The sequence below is a fragment of the Prionailurus bengalensis genome, chromosome B1 (genome assembly GCF_016509475.1).
Source record: "Prionailurus bengalensis isolate Pbe53 chromosome B1, Fcat_Pben_1.1_paternal_pri, whole genome shotgun sequence".
Classification (NCBI taxonomy): domain Eukaryota; kingdom Metazoa; phylum Chordata; class Mammalia; order Carnivora; family Felidae; genus Prionailurus; species Prionailurus bengalensis.
The window spans coordinates 86,618,511-86,633,811 of NC_057344.1; the positions used below are offsets into that span (position 1 = coordinate 86,618,511).

The window sequence follows — 15,301 nt, forward strand, 5'->3', positions numbered from 1 at the left end:
AAAAATGAGCCTGGTTCACAGTTCTCCAGCTACCAGGGTGCAGAGTCAGGCTCTGAACTCAGAAATGGCATGTTCTAACAGCCAGGCCAAGTTCCCTGACTGTCCTGCTCTCAGCCTCTGCTGTTGTCCTGGGGGCCTGTGGTAGTAGCTAGGTGTGTTTTACTTAGATTAGCTTGTTGCCTAATACACGTGGTTCACAACCTTTGCAATTGATAGTTCACCTAATTAACTTAAAATGAAACTCAGTGATCAGCTCCATTGGGGCAAACAAAATAATCTATTCCGATAATGATAACAGTAGATTTACTCTGATAACAGAAATTGCTGCTTCCAGTCAATTTGATAATAGGGTTTCTCATTGGAACCTTCAAGCAGTGTCACCAAACGTTTCACACATAGGAAAAAAGCATAGGACAGGTTAGCAGTGTATGTAGAAAAGTCCTCAAAGGGATTCCTATCCCCTGGCCCAGCGATTCTACTGAAGGAAATTTATCTTAAGAACACAATCAGAGGGGCGCCTGGATGGCGCAGTCGGTTAAGCGTCCGACTTCAGCCAGGTCACGATCTTGCGGTCCGTGAGTTCGAGCCCCACGTCGGGCTCTGGGCTGATGGCTCAGAGCCTGGAGCCTGTTTCCGATTCTGTGTCTCCCTCTCTCTCTGCCCCTCCCCCGTTCATGCTCTGTCTCTCTCTGTCCCAAAAATAAAATAAACGTTGAAAAAAAAAAAAAAATTAAAAAAAAAAAAAAGAACACAATCAGAGATGAGATTTAAAAAATATATATATATATACATATATATGTATATATATATATTTTTTTAATTATATATATGTTATATATATATAATTTTTCAAAAATCTCATCTATATATAATTTAGCATTATTATAGCAGCATTATTTATAGTGGTAAAAAATTGGAAAAAAATAACTGTATAACCAAAAGGACTAGTTAAGCAAATTATGGTACACTCAACTGAAAGAATATTTTAAAGCTGTAGAAGTATTTTGAATTTTTTTTTTAACATTTATTTATTTTTGAGACAAAGAGAGACAGAGCATGGACAGGGGAGGGGCAGAGAGAGAGGGACACACAGAATCCGAAACAGGCTCAAGGCTCTGAGCAGTCAACACAGAGCCCGACGCGGGGCTCGAACTCACGGACCGTGAGATCATGACCTGAGCTGAAGTCGGACGCTTAACCGACCGAGCCACCCAGGCGCCTCCTGTAGAAGTATTTTAGAAGAGTGTTTAAGAACATGGGGAATGTCCAATGTCCAGGATCTAATAAGTGAAAATATGTAGAATATAAAACTACATATGACCCCAATTTTTTTGAATTTTTTTAATGTTTATTTATTATTGAGAGAGAGACAGAGCATGAGTGGGGGAGGAGCAGAGAGAGAGGGAGACACAGAATCTGAAGCTGGCTCCAGGCCCCGAGCTGTCAGCACAGAGCCCGATGCAGGGCTCGAACCCACATACCATGAGATCATGACCTGAGCTGAAGTCAGACGCTCAACTGACTGAGCCACCCAGGCGCCCCGCATATGACCCCAATATTTTAAAAAGATTGAAAATGTAAACAACTTGAGATTGGATTTTCGGTTTAGTGAAACGGAGAATAAGGTTGGGTTTTTTTTCCCCCATCACTAAAACCAGAGTAAAGATTTTCAGAAATAACCTAGAGAAAATTGTGACAGTGGAAGAGATATTTTCTCTCATCATACTAAGTTCCAGTGAAATGAGTGATAGGGTAGCTCAGCATCAGTCCTGAAACTACTTCATGTTTCTCTTCAATTTTCTTCTTTTCTTTAAAACACATTTAACGTGAAGTTATATTCTGGTATAAGCCGATATTTCTGCAGTTTCGTGTTCCTTCAAAAGCAGTCTCTTTCAAAGAAAAGCAGAGGCCTCTGTGCCATTTGTGTAACAGCCACTTCATTGCCAGGATCTTCAAATAAGTTTGTCAAGGGGCTGCAGACATTTTCTTGATGAAAAAAATGGCATGTCCAGGATTTGCACTGCTGACCTGAAGGCATGTGTCATATCCACCACGTTCTCTTGCGGCAGTCATGTGGATGGAAAGGTCATTTCTTCATTATATGAGAGGTGGGCGAAAGAGAGGGAGAAAGTTGGGCACAGCGCTGTTGCCCAAGTGAGAAAGTCCAAGTCATCAAAATGCTATCTTACCAGAAGAGTCAGAGCAGAAGAAAATGAGCAGGTTGTTCAACACGTAGCTGAAAGTGAGGACTGTGTGTGTCCCCTAATTTTGACATGGAGTATAAAAAGTCAACACTCAGAATCAGTTGAAGAAACTCTTCAGACCTCAGTAGGATTATAGTGGAGAGAAATCTGAGTCAAGAATGTGTAAGGAAACTTTCTAATTATATCTAGATATTTACACTAATCCTGCTTTCATAATTAATCACATCCCTGAGAACACTTGGGTATTTTGAAAATAGTCATAACCACCTGTGACCACTTACTTGTTGGCAACATAGCCTAAGTAGCAGAAAATATCGTAAAAGAAGTAGAGGCAAATGGACCGCTAGTGTTGCAAATCCAGCCAATCAGATCACTGTTGACATCATGCCCGTCCTCCCTAAGCCAAACCTGAGAAAAAAAAATGATAAAATATTGAGCAGCTTCATATAAAGGATACGGTTGGAACCATGTTACCTGTGGAGCAAAATGCTAACTTCTTAGCATTACATTCAAGATTATATATAATCTGACCCCAAATGCCTTTCCAGCTTCCTCTTCCTCTCACGATGCTCCTCATCTCTGCAGGCACACTGTTCTTTTCTCTTTCCTCTGAGTGAGCCATGCACTTCAGGGAGTCAGAGCCTCAGCCAATTATGTTCCCGAGGCCTGGAATGGCCTGAAACGCTCTGTTTCTCTACTCATCAAGATCACTCTGTACTTTCCAGGTCGAATCAGATACCACCTCAGTCAGAAATGATGTGACCTTCCTTGCCATACCTGTAGATTATTATAGGTGCCTTCATGATGTTTGTTTCATTCTGCCCTACATTTTAGTTGGTTATTTATGTTTCTTGCCCCCGTGAGATTGTTACCTATCTGTATGTGCCTCTGATGCCAAGCCAAATACTGTGTGCAGTGGTCACTTAATACATGCTTGCCGAATTTATTTAAATACAAGATAGTATATAAATATTAACATGTTTGATAGAGATCCCATGTGTAACCATGTTTTTCTGACCAAAAAAAAATGTCAAGAAATATGACCTTGGGGCAGAATATTTTAAATTAGATTGGTCCTAAAAGACCCAGATTATGAAGTCTACCATAATGCCAACCCATAATAATAGATAATGTTTTTGAGTATTTGCTACATTCTACACATTGCACCAAGTTACTTCCCTATAATAGCCCATTTGATCATCCCAATAGCCTTATGAGGTTTAAGTACTATTATTACATCTGCATTTTAGCAATAGGAAGCCAGGACTTGGAGGAGACTCTTAATCAGGAAACCCGAGGGCTGCCACAGAGACACCTTCTCTGCAGGGCTTCTCTCTCTTAGCCGTGGAGGAGGCCCTGGTCACTGGTGATTGCTGTCATTCATGCAGGATAGCTGGGCATCTGCTTCGTTCAATCACGAGGAAAGTGGGCCTCACAATAGGCACTAGTATCTTTGTAAGCAGTTTCTCTGGTGCTGACACATTTTCCCTAATTATCATTGGTATTCAGCAGTATTTGATGATTTTCTTAATCTAGGGAATCTCTAGAATGTATCAACTCTCAAGTGAGATGGGCTCCTTGTAAGTAAAATAGTCATACATAGGAACCATATAAGGATTCTCTAGAGAAAAGAATCAATAAGATACATATACATATACATATACATATACATATACATATACATATACATATACATACACATATACATCAGAGGAGATTTATTGTAGAAATGGGCTCCCATGATTATGGAGGCCAAGAAGCCCCACAGGCCACCATCTACAGCTGGAGAATGAGGAAAACTGGTGGTGTAATTCAGACCTAATCTGAAGGCCTGGAATCAAGGGGCTGATTATCTAGGTCCTAGTCTGAGTTCAAGGCCTGAGAACCAGAAATGCCAAAGTCCAAGGGCAGGAGACATGGATGTCCCAGCTCAAGCAAACAGCAAACTGGCCGCTCCTGCACCTTTTTGTTTTATTGAGGCCCTCAATGGACTGGGTGATGCCCACCTGACTTGGTGAGAGGGATCTTCTTTACTCAGTCTGTTGTTTCAAATATCAATCTCTTCTAGAAACACCCTTCTAGGCATACCCAGAAATGACATTTTACCAGCTATCTGGGCATCCCTTAGCTCTATCCAGTTGACACATAAAATTAACCATCACAGGAGGGAACAGTGATACACCCTCAGTTAACTAGAGCAAACATTATATAAGGGACCAATCCACATTTAGCAAATATTTATTGAGAATATACTATGTGCCAGGTACTCAGTAGAAGCTGAACAGAGATGGTCACTAACCTCATGCCCAGAAGTCTAACACAGAGACAAACATTAGTGAAATACTCACACAGATACATAATTACAGGATGAGGACCAGTGCTGTGAAGGAAATGTATAGATGGCCCTGAACATGCATAGCTTAGTGAAGATAGAGGAGAAGTCAGGGAAGATTTCTCAGAGATCTAGAAGACCAATAGGACAATGATTCTGGAAGTGTAGTTCCAGGACCAGCAGCATCAACATCACCTGGAGACTTGTTTGCTAGAATGGCAAATAATTAGACCCCACCCCAGACACACTGAATCAAAAACTCTGGGGGGTGAGTCCGAGCATTTGGGGTTTAACCATCCCTCCAAGTGATTGTGATGGACCCTGAAGTTTGAGAACCACTGCATCAGCAAATGAGCACCCAGGGCGGGGCATTCCAGCCAGAAGAAATAGTGTAGTGAGGTGCCAAGGCTGGGAGGAAGACGGTGAGCCTGCCGAGTGAACAAGCGGAGCTTCCAGAAGGCCCCAGAGAGAGGATGGCAGGGCAGCTAGAGGCTGGGAGATATGCCTGGGTCAGATTTCTTCTGTGCCCATGGTGAGGATTCTGCCCACTGTCCTAAAAGCCATGGAAAGCCACTGAAGAGTTTTAAGTAAGCGCGTGATACGATCACAGTTGCATTTTGCAACTATCCCTTGGACCACAGCATGGAAAACTGATAGAGTAAGTAGATTTCAGTCCTCTAATTTGAAAACTGGTAGAATGGAGTGGTGAAATACTGGAACAAAGGGAGATGAGTGGAGTGGCAATACCTTGAGGAGGTGACAGTGAAAGGGCTTTGACCATATTTTGAAATTGGTACCAAGAGAGAAAGATGCATCAGGATGGAGCCTGTGTTTCTGGGATTTGAAACTTGATTGATGGTGGTGGTTCCGGTCACTGAGATACAGAGCGTAGAGATCATGCATTTCACTTGGATCACCTTGAATTTGAGAACCCTTTGAGAAGCAGACTAGCCTTTCATAGAAATTGGATGGATAAAAGCCAGAGGAAAAAAATAACTCTTGAGGGGGAGCTATGGTAACTGCATGAGCCAAAAGTTGGAGATGGGAATGAGTTTTTTGATGTTTGTTTTCCTGTCTCATTCTTTATAAATGGATTCATTCATTCATCCATCCATTCATTCTACCTACTACACCCTCCCAAGAACATGGAAACATTTGAAGGACAGAGGAAGATTAGTAGGTGGGATGGGACCAGCTATGGCAGATCTTGAATCCCAAGCTGATAATTTAGGATTATCACTGAAGGCAGGCAGAGAAGCATGATGCCAGAGGTATGTCTTGGGAAGATTGACCTAGTAGTGTTACATGCAGGGAAGAAACTAGAGGGAGGAAGACTATCACAGTAACTCTAGGGATGCTAACAGACCACCTCCTTGTAATATAAGGTTGTAATTGTAATAAAAGATTAGCATGAGGGATTGACAATCAAATCCATATACGTTCATTCATTATATTACATACATAAGGCTATGTATCTGTAACCTGTTTACATCGGGGAGTAGGAAAAGATAAACTCTGAGAGTAGGAAACTAGGTCTTTTTCCTTTTTCAGTTTTTCATAACCACGCACAGGTAGGGTATGTTAATGGAAGCTGATGTTAGAAGTGAAAGACCTACACAGAGTAGGCACTCAAAAAGATCCATGAAATTAAAATGGGTTGATGTCACTGGGGTAGTGAGAGAAGATGTAGCTCAGTGCAGGACTCCTCGATGGGCGAGCGATGGGGGCCCTTGCATGAGAATTAGGACCTCGGTGACCCCCATCTGTTCCTCCTTTCCTCCCTCCCTCCCCCACCGCTGCCATGGCGACAAGTCTGGAATCACAGTAAGCCTTATACCCCGGAGAAAACAATACTCTGTTTGAACGGAGCAAGTTGGCCTCCATCGCAAGCACCATCCCCCACAATCAGGGGATTCTTACAAAAGGCAGCTTTTACCAGAGGGTCAGTGGCACTGCCGCTCATCGATCTGAGACCATTTTATCCCTGGGCACTTTCCACTTGTTTGTTTTTGAACTCACACCGCGGTCTCAGCGCTGTTGGTCTTGTTTTGGCATGAAGTTCCTGATGTGGCCATGGCCGCCTGCATCCCCTCTGCTCAGCCCCACAGAGCATCGTGCTTCTTTCTCCCTTGTGTCTTCTTGTCACTGCTGTTGACTCACCAGGCTGGGGCTGTTGGAGCTAAACTGAATTAGTAACAATGCAATCAACATCTCTATTTTTATCTTTGTCGTCCCCCCCCCACCCTCACTCCCCTCCTGAGTGACTCACCATTTCTAGGTCTCAGAGCTTGGCAGTCTTAAAAGAATTATATTGGGGCTGAGGTGAATATATGCACAGATGTGATATTTCTACCATTAGATACAATGAATATTTTCTCTTTTTTTTCTAGTGGCACAAGGGTTCAGACGTTGTAAGTATTATTTATTATGCTCGTCGTCATCCTTATTGTTGCTGTGTTACTGCTCAAGCTGCTGTTTATCTCCTGAGGTCTAAGATGAATTGTAGGCAAGGAAGGAAGTCCTGACCTGATTTCTGAAACTCATCTTCAGAGAAAAGTTCAGTTTTGAACTGAAACTTTTAAGTTTATCCCAGTTGAATTCTGGAAGCCTGAGCTGGAATCCATATAAAGCATATACCAAACCAAATATTACCTGTGAAAAAATGCACCATTAATGCAAAATATCTTTTCCTAGCTAGGCCTCCATGTGCTAGTAATTATATTAACTTCGTAATGTATAGAGATAGTTATAAATTAAGAGCCTGGGTTTTTGAAATCCCACTCTGCCACTTATTACCCATGATCTTGGGCTACTTGGTCTTTTCGTGTCTTAACATCCCCTTCTGTAAAATGGAGACCTTTACCTCCTGTCCATACAGGATAAGTACGGAGCTCACAGAAATGTTTTGAGAATTAAATAAGTTGATATTATAAAGTGCTTAAAATAGTGTCTAGCACATAGTAATAAGCTCTCAATAAATGTTGGCTATTATTATTCAACAGGTCTTATTTCCTGTTTTAACGGAAACGATTCAGTCCTCAAAAGAGTTTTCCTGTTAATATGCCCAGCACACCTCACGATTTTACCTTCCCTTGTTTCTGAATTTACAAGCCATCCATTTTGTGGACACCTTAAGTGGCCACTAAGTTACAGAACAGACCTCTTTGTCTTTCATTCAAAAGTAGAGCTTTCTAGCTTTGCTCTGCTTTGCACATAGCCAGAATTTTAGTCTCCTTTCATCAGAGTTGGGTTTTGGCTCTCATGTCATCTTCTTTCTTCTTTTCCTTCTTCTCCTTCCCCCCCCCCACCCTCCTCCTCTTCCTCATCATCATATTTTACATGTAGTAACTTCTCCTTGGCTTATCTAACACTACCTCATTAGACTCTAAACCTTAATGGTACTCTTTCACTTCTATAAGACAGCCATGGAAATTGCCTATAAAACTCTCTGTAGAAGTTTTCCCTTTGTCTTCTAGCACCTGTGTCCCCTTGTCACTTTCAGCCCTACCCCCTGTACTGGATGTGGGAAGGAAGGCCAGCTGCTGGATTATTTGGGCAACAGTACAATGGAAGGTCACAGAGCCCAGATGCAGGAGGGATCCCAGAAGGTCCTCACAAAACTCCCAGCAACTCTGTCAGCTCCCAGAAACTACGTTATTACTATGACTTGCCAAATCTAAGAGCATTGCAACACCCACCTTTGAGCTATCAGAGCTAGACCAAAAATTATCCGAATGACAATTCATTGCAATTTGGGTATATCTAAACAACAGCCACAAATCAGGACTCGGGGAGGTTTAGGCACAGTGCTAGTAACATTGCATCCCCCGGGACAGGAGCCCCTCCCCACCCCAGGATGGCTTCCAAAGCCTCAGAGAATTAGACACACAAAGTCACCTTCGGCAATAACTAACTAGTTGGCTCTTTTGTTTTTCAGTCGGTATCTTCATCCAAGTAAAATTGTTTGAAAATTCGAGTGGCCCCATAGTTCTGTAAAGCTTATATGATGAAAAGAAGAAATTCTGCCCTATACCTCTTCCCTTCCTGATTTCTGTTCCCTAAAACTTTATATTTTAGTTGTTTCTTCTGATATGGACCTCTGTATTTTCAAATAACATATTTGTACAGTTATCTCTTGATTATCATGTTGTAGATATTACCTGTTGATTCCTTACCATGGAAAATATGGATTTAGGGGCGCCTGAGTGGCTCAACTGGTTAAGCGTCGACTTCGTCTCAGGTCATGATCCCATGGTTCATGGGTTCAAGCCCCGTATCGGGCTCTGTGCTGGCAGCTCAGAGCCTGGAGCCTACTTCAGATTCTGTGTCTCCCTCTCTCTCTGCCCTTCCCCCACTCGTGCTGTTTCTCTCTCTCTCTCAAAAATAAATAAACACTTAAAAATTTTTTTAAAAAAATATGGATTTAGCTCACTTACCCCCGCCTCTCAAACTTGCTTCCTCCATGTTCCATGTTCCCAATTATTGTTGTATTACTGCTCTTGGTGAAATCAGTGCTCTGTGCGTGCGTGCATGTGTGTGTGTGTGTGTGTGTGTGTGTGTGTGTGTGTGTGTGTGACAGTGGATAAATGTTCACAGCTGAGCCAAATGGTAAGCTTTGATTACATTTATATCTTGCACAACTTCTGCTTTTCCTGCAGTTATTGTATTGCTTTGTTTGTTTGTTTGAATTTTTAAGTTCCTGTCCTTAAGCCATTCACAGAATCCTCATCAGCAGTGTAAATCTCCTCTCAGTGCATTTTCAGACATCAGGCCATCAATCCATTTCTTCATGGGCTATTCCTCCTGGAGTTCCACATCTTTCTCCTCCCACCTGGGTTGGTACTAAGACAGCTGCAGAGCTGGCTGGCATCCCAAACCCCCTTTCTACCCTGCTTGTAAGTCGGGTCCCCTGTTATGGAAGCCAAGTCTTCTCCAGATTGAGTTGGTCCTCATGTTAGTGGAGTGTATCCTCTACCAACTGCCTGAGAATTCATGAATTTACACGATAGGTAAATTTTGGAGGACTTGCGTGTATGGAAATAGCTTTCTTCTTCTCTCCTATCTGACTGGATATAGCATCCTCGGCTATAAATAACTCCTGGGAGGAATTTTGAGTACTTAATGCATTTTCTTCTGGCTTCCAGGGTTGCTGCCAAAATGTCCATTGCTGTTCTAATCCCCACTCTTTGGAAACTTTGAGAATCTTTTTTAAATTCTCAGCTTTCTGAAATTTCACAGTGCTATATGTCCTGGTGTGGTCCCTTTTGTATTCATTGTTCAGGGACTTGTCTAGGCCTTTTCAATATGGAAGTTCATATCCTTCAGTTGTGGGAAATTTTCTTGTGTGATTTCATTGCTAATTTTCTCCACTCTGTTTTCTCTTCTCTTTTTCTGGAACTTGTATTATTTAGATGTGGTACCTTCTGAACTGATCCCCCCTTTTTCATCTCTTTTTCTCTTATATTTTCCATCTCTTTGGTTTTTGTTCTACTGTTCTAAAGATTTCTTAACCTGGGGCGCCTGGGTGGTGCAGTCGGTTAAGCGTCCGACTTCAGCCAGGTCACGATCTCGCGGTCCGTGAGTTCGAGCCCCGCGTCGGGCTCTGGGCTGATGGCTCCGAGCCTGGAGCCTGTTTCCGATTCTGTGTCTCCCTCTGTCTCTGCCCCTCCCCCGTTCATGCTCTGTCTCTCTCTGTCCCAAAAATAAATAAACGTTGAAAAAAAAATTTTTTTTAAAAAGATTTCTTAACCTTACCTTCCTACCCCTTAGTTTGATATTATTTCTACTACCATATTTTTAATTTATAAAAAGTTTTATTTTTGCTTTTAAAATATTTCTTTTTATACCATTGATACCATCCCATTCATAATTTATAGGTTCAGTTAATTTTTTTTCTGATATTAAGGATTTTTTAAAGTGTTCTCCTGTTGCCTTTATTTTCTGTTTTCTCTTTTCTATTTGTTTGTTTGGACTCTGCATTTTGTGTTAGAGGCTTTCCTCATACCTATACATTCACTGTTAAGAGGAAGATATTAATAGTGTAACTGAGAGTCCTGTGTTTGTATGTGAAGACTTTCAGGTAGTGGTGATTGGCCTGGAACCCAGCCATGGGCCATCCAAAATCTATTAGTCATTTCTCATAGACTAATTTCCCTAGAGAGGAGTCTACCAACCTTCTGTTTAGAAGACATAAGACTGGCTGCCAGTGATCTTGAAGCAAAATGAAGTGTTTGGAAGGGAGTAAGGTTATCTCACCATTGACTTGCAGATTTCCGCTTATTTCCCCTGTTGGCCAGTATAGCACCCCCACATCCAGCTGTGCTTTATGTCCATATGCCAAGTCCCTCTTCTTCCACTTCTTGAAAAAGGAAGCCACCAACCCTTTCAGGATGGAGGAAGGATAGTTGCATGGCCATGCACAGAAGAAGGGTCTCAGGGTCTGACCCTTTTATACAGATTTTCAACCAACACTCCTGTTTTTTAGCCCCATCTACACCGTATCATCAGAGCTGTCTGCTGCCTCCAATAGTGTCTGCTGCACAAAGTTTACGTTGCTGAGCTTTTTAAGGTTCTTAACATACATTGGCTTCCTTCTCTTTGGCTTTTCCCCCATTGAAAGTTCAGATTTCAGCATTTTCAGCTCTGCTAAATTAGTTCCCACTCATTCATCTGCTTTCCAGTTTCCAAAATTATGTTGACATCTCATATCTGCTTTTGGCTACTTTCCTATCCTCTCTATGTAGAGCTTTGTTTTTTTTTTTCTTTAAAAAAATCTCTTTTTTGTCATTTTTGTGGAGCGTAAGGAGGTAAGGTAGAAGGGGAATGGAGATAAACACGTATTCAGTCCGCCATGTTTAACTGCAATCTGTAAACCAACTTTTTGTTTCTAAAGGATACACTGTTTCTCTGTGCAGCAAAATAAAACTGTCTGGGTTACTTGGCAAGTCCCTCATCTTGGAATATTTCCACTCGGGGCTGCCATAATGGTGTGGGTCTGCATCAGAATACCCTTAAGAAATTCAGTGTGATCTAGAGCTATCCCAGGTAATGTAAGGCATATTCTCCTGGTTTACCCATAAGTGGTGTAAAACTCACAGAAGATCAGAACCAACCAATTCTCTGGATTCTGGACTGAAATCTAACCCCAAACTCCTCATCAACCCAGGAAACTAGAACTATCAAAGCTATGAGTCTCAGTATGAGCTGAAGAAATTACACCACACTCCTCCCTTTGTCTACGGCTTTTCTAGACTGTTGGCACTCTGAAAACACAATATATCATAATATGATAGTATATTATTGTATCACGTTATGACCAAGGTCCTTAGGTATGTTTAATTTCGTTTTCAATTCTAGCTCTACCCGTTAGTAGGATGTCAGTTGTCTATAGAAAAGCAGCACTAGATTAGTAAAAAATATTTCATTTTCCCCATGTAATAAAAAGCCAGAGATAGGCAAGTGAGAGGAAATGCAACTGATAAACAATATCCAATATGTCCCACCTCCTTCTTTTTTTCCTCATCTGTGGCTTTTATCCTCATACTTCTTATCTCAAGGTCATAAGATATTGTCTCTCCCACCAGCCTAACATCTGCCCTTCAGGCCCCAAGAAAAAGAAAAAAGGGACAAGGAGAGGGAGCAGAGCCAATCACAAATTCCCAGCATACTTTACATGCATCTCATTGGCCAGAACCGTGTAACATGCCTACCTCGAGCTGCAAGGGAAGCTGGGAAATCCCTTCTCAAATTCAATCAGAATCCTAATGAGGAAAGGACGAAGAATATTAGCTAGACAGCTAATAGTGTCTGCCACACTGGCTGGACATCCTTAAGCAAGTTATTTAATCTCACTTAGCATCTATAACTGTATTTGTAAAGTGAGACTAAAAACACCCACCCCATAGGGTTGCAGTGAGAAACAAAGGGGAAAATGTTTATAAGACACATAGCACCATACCAGACAAATAATATGCCTTCCATAAATGTTGGCTCCCTTCTCGGTGATGCCTAATATTGGCCTGATTTCTGAACATACCACAGTGTCAGAATATGCTGTGAAGACCACAGATGTATATTACTTGACAAAAATTAAGTTTGTTTTGAGCATTATACAACACCAATTGGCCAAGCGTTAGTAAAAAATGAGATTTGGGAATCACAAGTCAAAAAATGTATTGGATGTAAGAATGTCTGACTATAAGACACAGAGAACATGACTATAAAGATGATTTTACAGTCCATGTATTTTATTATAATCCTTAATCTTCCTTTATATTCCTTGCCTTTATAGCTATCCCACCCATCAACCTCTTTTTACCACACTCTTCCCTTGATCTCTTGAGAGCTTCTTTAATTTGTATTTACTGTTATTTATCTACAAAGCTTTATTATGCAGTCATTGGACCATCGGTGTGTATGTGTGTGTGTGTGTGTGTGTGTGTGTGTCTTTAATCAACTCCAGTGACTGACTGCCCCTTTGCTCCCTCCACACAAAGCAAAGCTGTGTGAAGCCCTTATAAACCAGGTTGGGCCGAGAGGTGGAGAAGCTAATGTGAGGGGAGGGTTGTGGCCAGCCAAGCCACAACTGAGGATTTATGAAAACTGCAATGGTCTATTAGAGTTGGGGTGTCAGAGGGTGAGAGCACATATGGTTTCTGTGTTTTTATGTCCATAGAATTTTCCTGTCTGTACATACGATGGAGTGCTTTGTGCTCTGCCTTGTTTCACACCTTATGCCCTGTGACCTAATGTGTGCCACTGCACACAGTCTAACAGAGGACAGGGACCAGGGGCACATTTAACAACCTAAATTGGAAAGCACCATTGTTTTCTTCTCTCCAGCTAAATGAGCATTGGTAACAGAGGGGAGAGGTTTGGTGTTGTGGTTGTTTCCATACAGTGAAAAAAGAAACAATATTCCAATCTCGCCTGAGCCATGCTGCCTTCTAAAATCAGCAATTAGGAACACATCCTCTTAAGGTAAATACGGAAGGGCAAAGAAAGAAGTCTCTCCCATTTAAAAATGTTTTCTTTCTTTTGTGGTCCTTCTCTAGCTGGTCTTTGCCTACATCGAGTTCTGGCTCTCTGGGTAGAAACCAAATGCCACAGTCCAAAGGAGAAGCTCTTTCACAGGGAAAACAAAAGGCAGCTGTCAGTTTAATCCCAAACTCCCTGATAACATTCCAGCAGAGTTCCTTTTTCTGGAGATGAAATAAGAACCCTGGCAGGCCCTCTTGACTGGCCACATAAATCATTTGTAGTAATTGCTCTGAGAGAGGAGTACCTCTCAGGCTCCGCAGTTGGGGGGGGGGGGTGTGTGGAAATCACACACCGACATTCTCTCTCTCCCTTCCCCCTCCCTCCCTCTCTCTCTCTCTCTCTCTCTCACACACACACACACACAACACACACACTCACACACACTCACACACACTCACACTATGCCATGGCCTCTAGCTTGTCCCATACACGTGTACATGCACCCACGTGTGTACCCCCTCTTCTCAGGAGTTGCTCACACCCGGGTGGGCTCAGTGAGCCATATTAAAAAAAAAAAAAGAGCATGGCACAGAATATAATGAATAGTCAGTTTTATGTTTCCTTCTCTTTGAGCTTGAGCCAATTTAAATTCTTCTGGAGTACAGTTTGGGAGGGGATATTGGGAGGGTTGACAGGAAAAGTGGGAGGGAGAGAACACAAAGGTAAGAGGGGGATGGTTATGATTTGGCTTTGTTAGGCTTATCCATTGCTGTGTATTCTATGATGTGTCACCTGCTTCCTCCTTTTTGCCTTTTCTGGTGAGAACTGAGATGTGGTCATAAAAATCCCCCACACTGTGATCTGGGAGCTGCTGCTGAGGCTTGGCAGTTCACTAAGGACCGAACTCTCAAAAGCCACAAAGCTATAATATCCCTTCCCCTCTGTGGCCAATAAAGATGGTGATAATCAAATAACAGGGCTTAGAAGTGGTGTGGTGCCTGCAGCGGTTGGCCACAGGCCGGTGATATACACCCTTCACTTGTACCCTGATGTATGTTCATTGAAAATATTGAGGCCACCAGAGATTGGGAGGGGGAGGTCCTGTAGGCACACATAGCTGTTTGAAGAATGAACGGATGGATGAATGACCACATGAATGGATAGATGGATGAATGAATGATGGATGAGTAGAGTTCAGTATTGTGTTATGAGCACAGCTCGAAAAGCCAGGAAAATTGCAGAGCTCCTGTGACAGATGAACACCTTGTCCCTCTCCACACACCCTAAGTTGTAACTATCCTTTGCACTATGACCATGGACAGAGAAGAGGAAGTGAGGGAAAGGAAAAGCTGAACATGAGTAGAAAGGGGGGAGGGGGGTTCCCCAGTGCCACCCTTCAGTCCTGTCAGCCAGCCCTGCTGTGAATCAGAGCTGTCTGTTCCCACAAACGTGGAACCTGCTAAGCTAGAATTCAGTCATTTGTTTTGTTTGATAAGAAAAATATCAAACTTGGAAAGTGCCATTTATGTGCTATATACCCATATGACCAGAGCCCCATTTCACCTTTGTCAAGCTAATAGTAAAATCAACCTTCTTTCTTTATTTTGCAATTTGTTTGACCCTAACCATCTAACTTCAAAAGAGGATCGAAGTGTCAGCGAAGAGCTATGTTCCACCTGGTGTGTTCCAGACATAAAACTACATGCATTCCACCAAGTGACTTCTGCCACAGAGGCACAGGGTGTTTTGGGTACACGTATGCCCATTTGAGGCATCCTGTGGAGTC

At 42.2% G+C, this 15,301-nt stretch overlaps 1 protein-coding gene and 1 long non-coding RNA gene across 3 annotated transcripts in view; one reads left to right on the forward strand and one right to left on the reverse strand.

Annotated features, from left to right (window-relative positions):
- Positions 1-15,301, forward strand: part of MAML3 (mastermind like transcriptional coactivator 3) — a 413,629-nt gene that overhangs the window by 306,693 nt on the left and 91,635 nt on the right. The gene's annotated exons all lie outside the window — the stretch shown is intronic.
- Positions 9,943-10,389, reverse strand: LOC122497155. Its single transcript, XR_006301039.1, has 2 exons — positions 10,286-10,389; positions 9,943-10,047 (listed from the first exon to the last, which is right to left on the reverse strand). It is a non-coding gene; the product is annotated as an uncharacterized LOC122497155 (long non-coding RNA).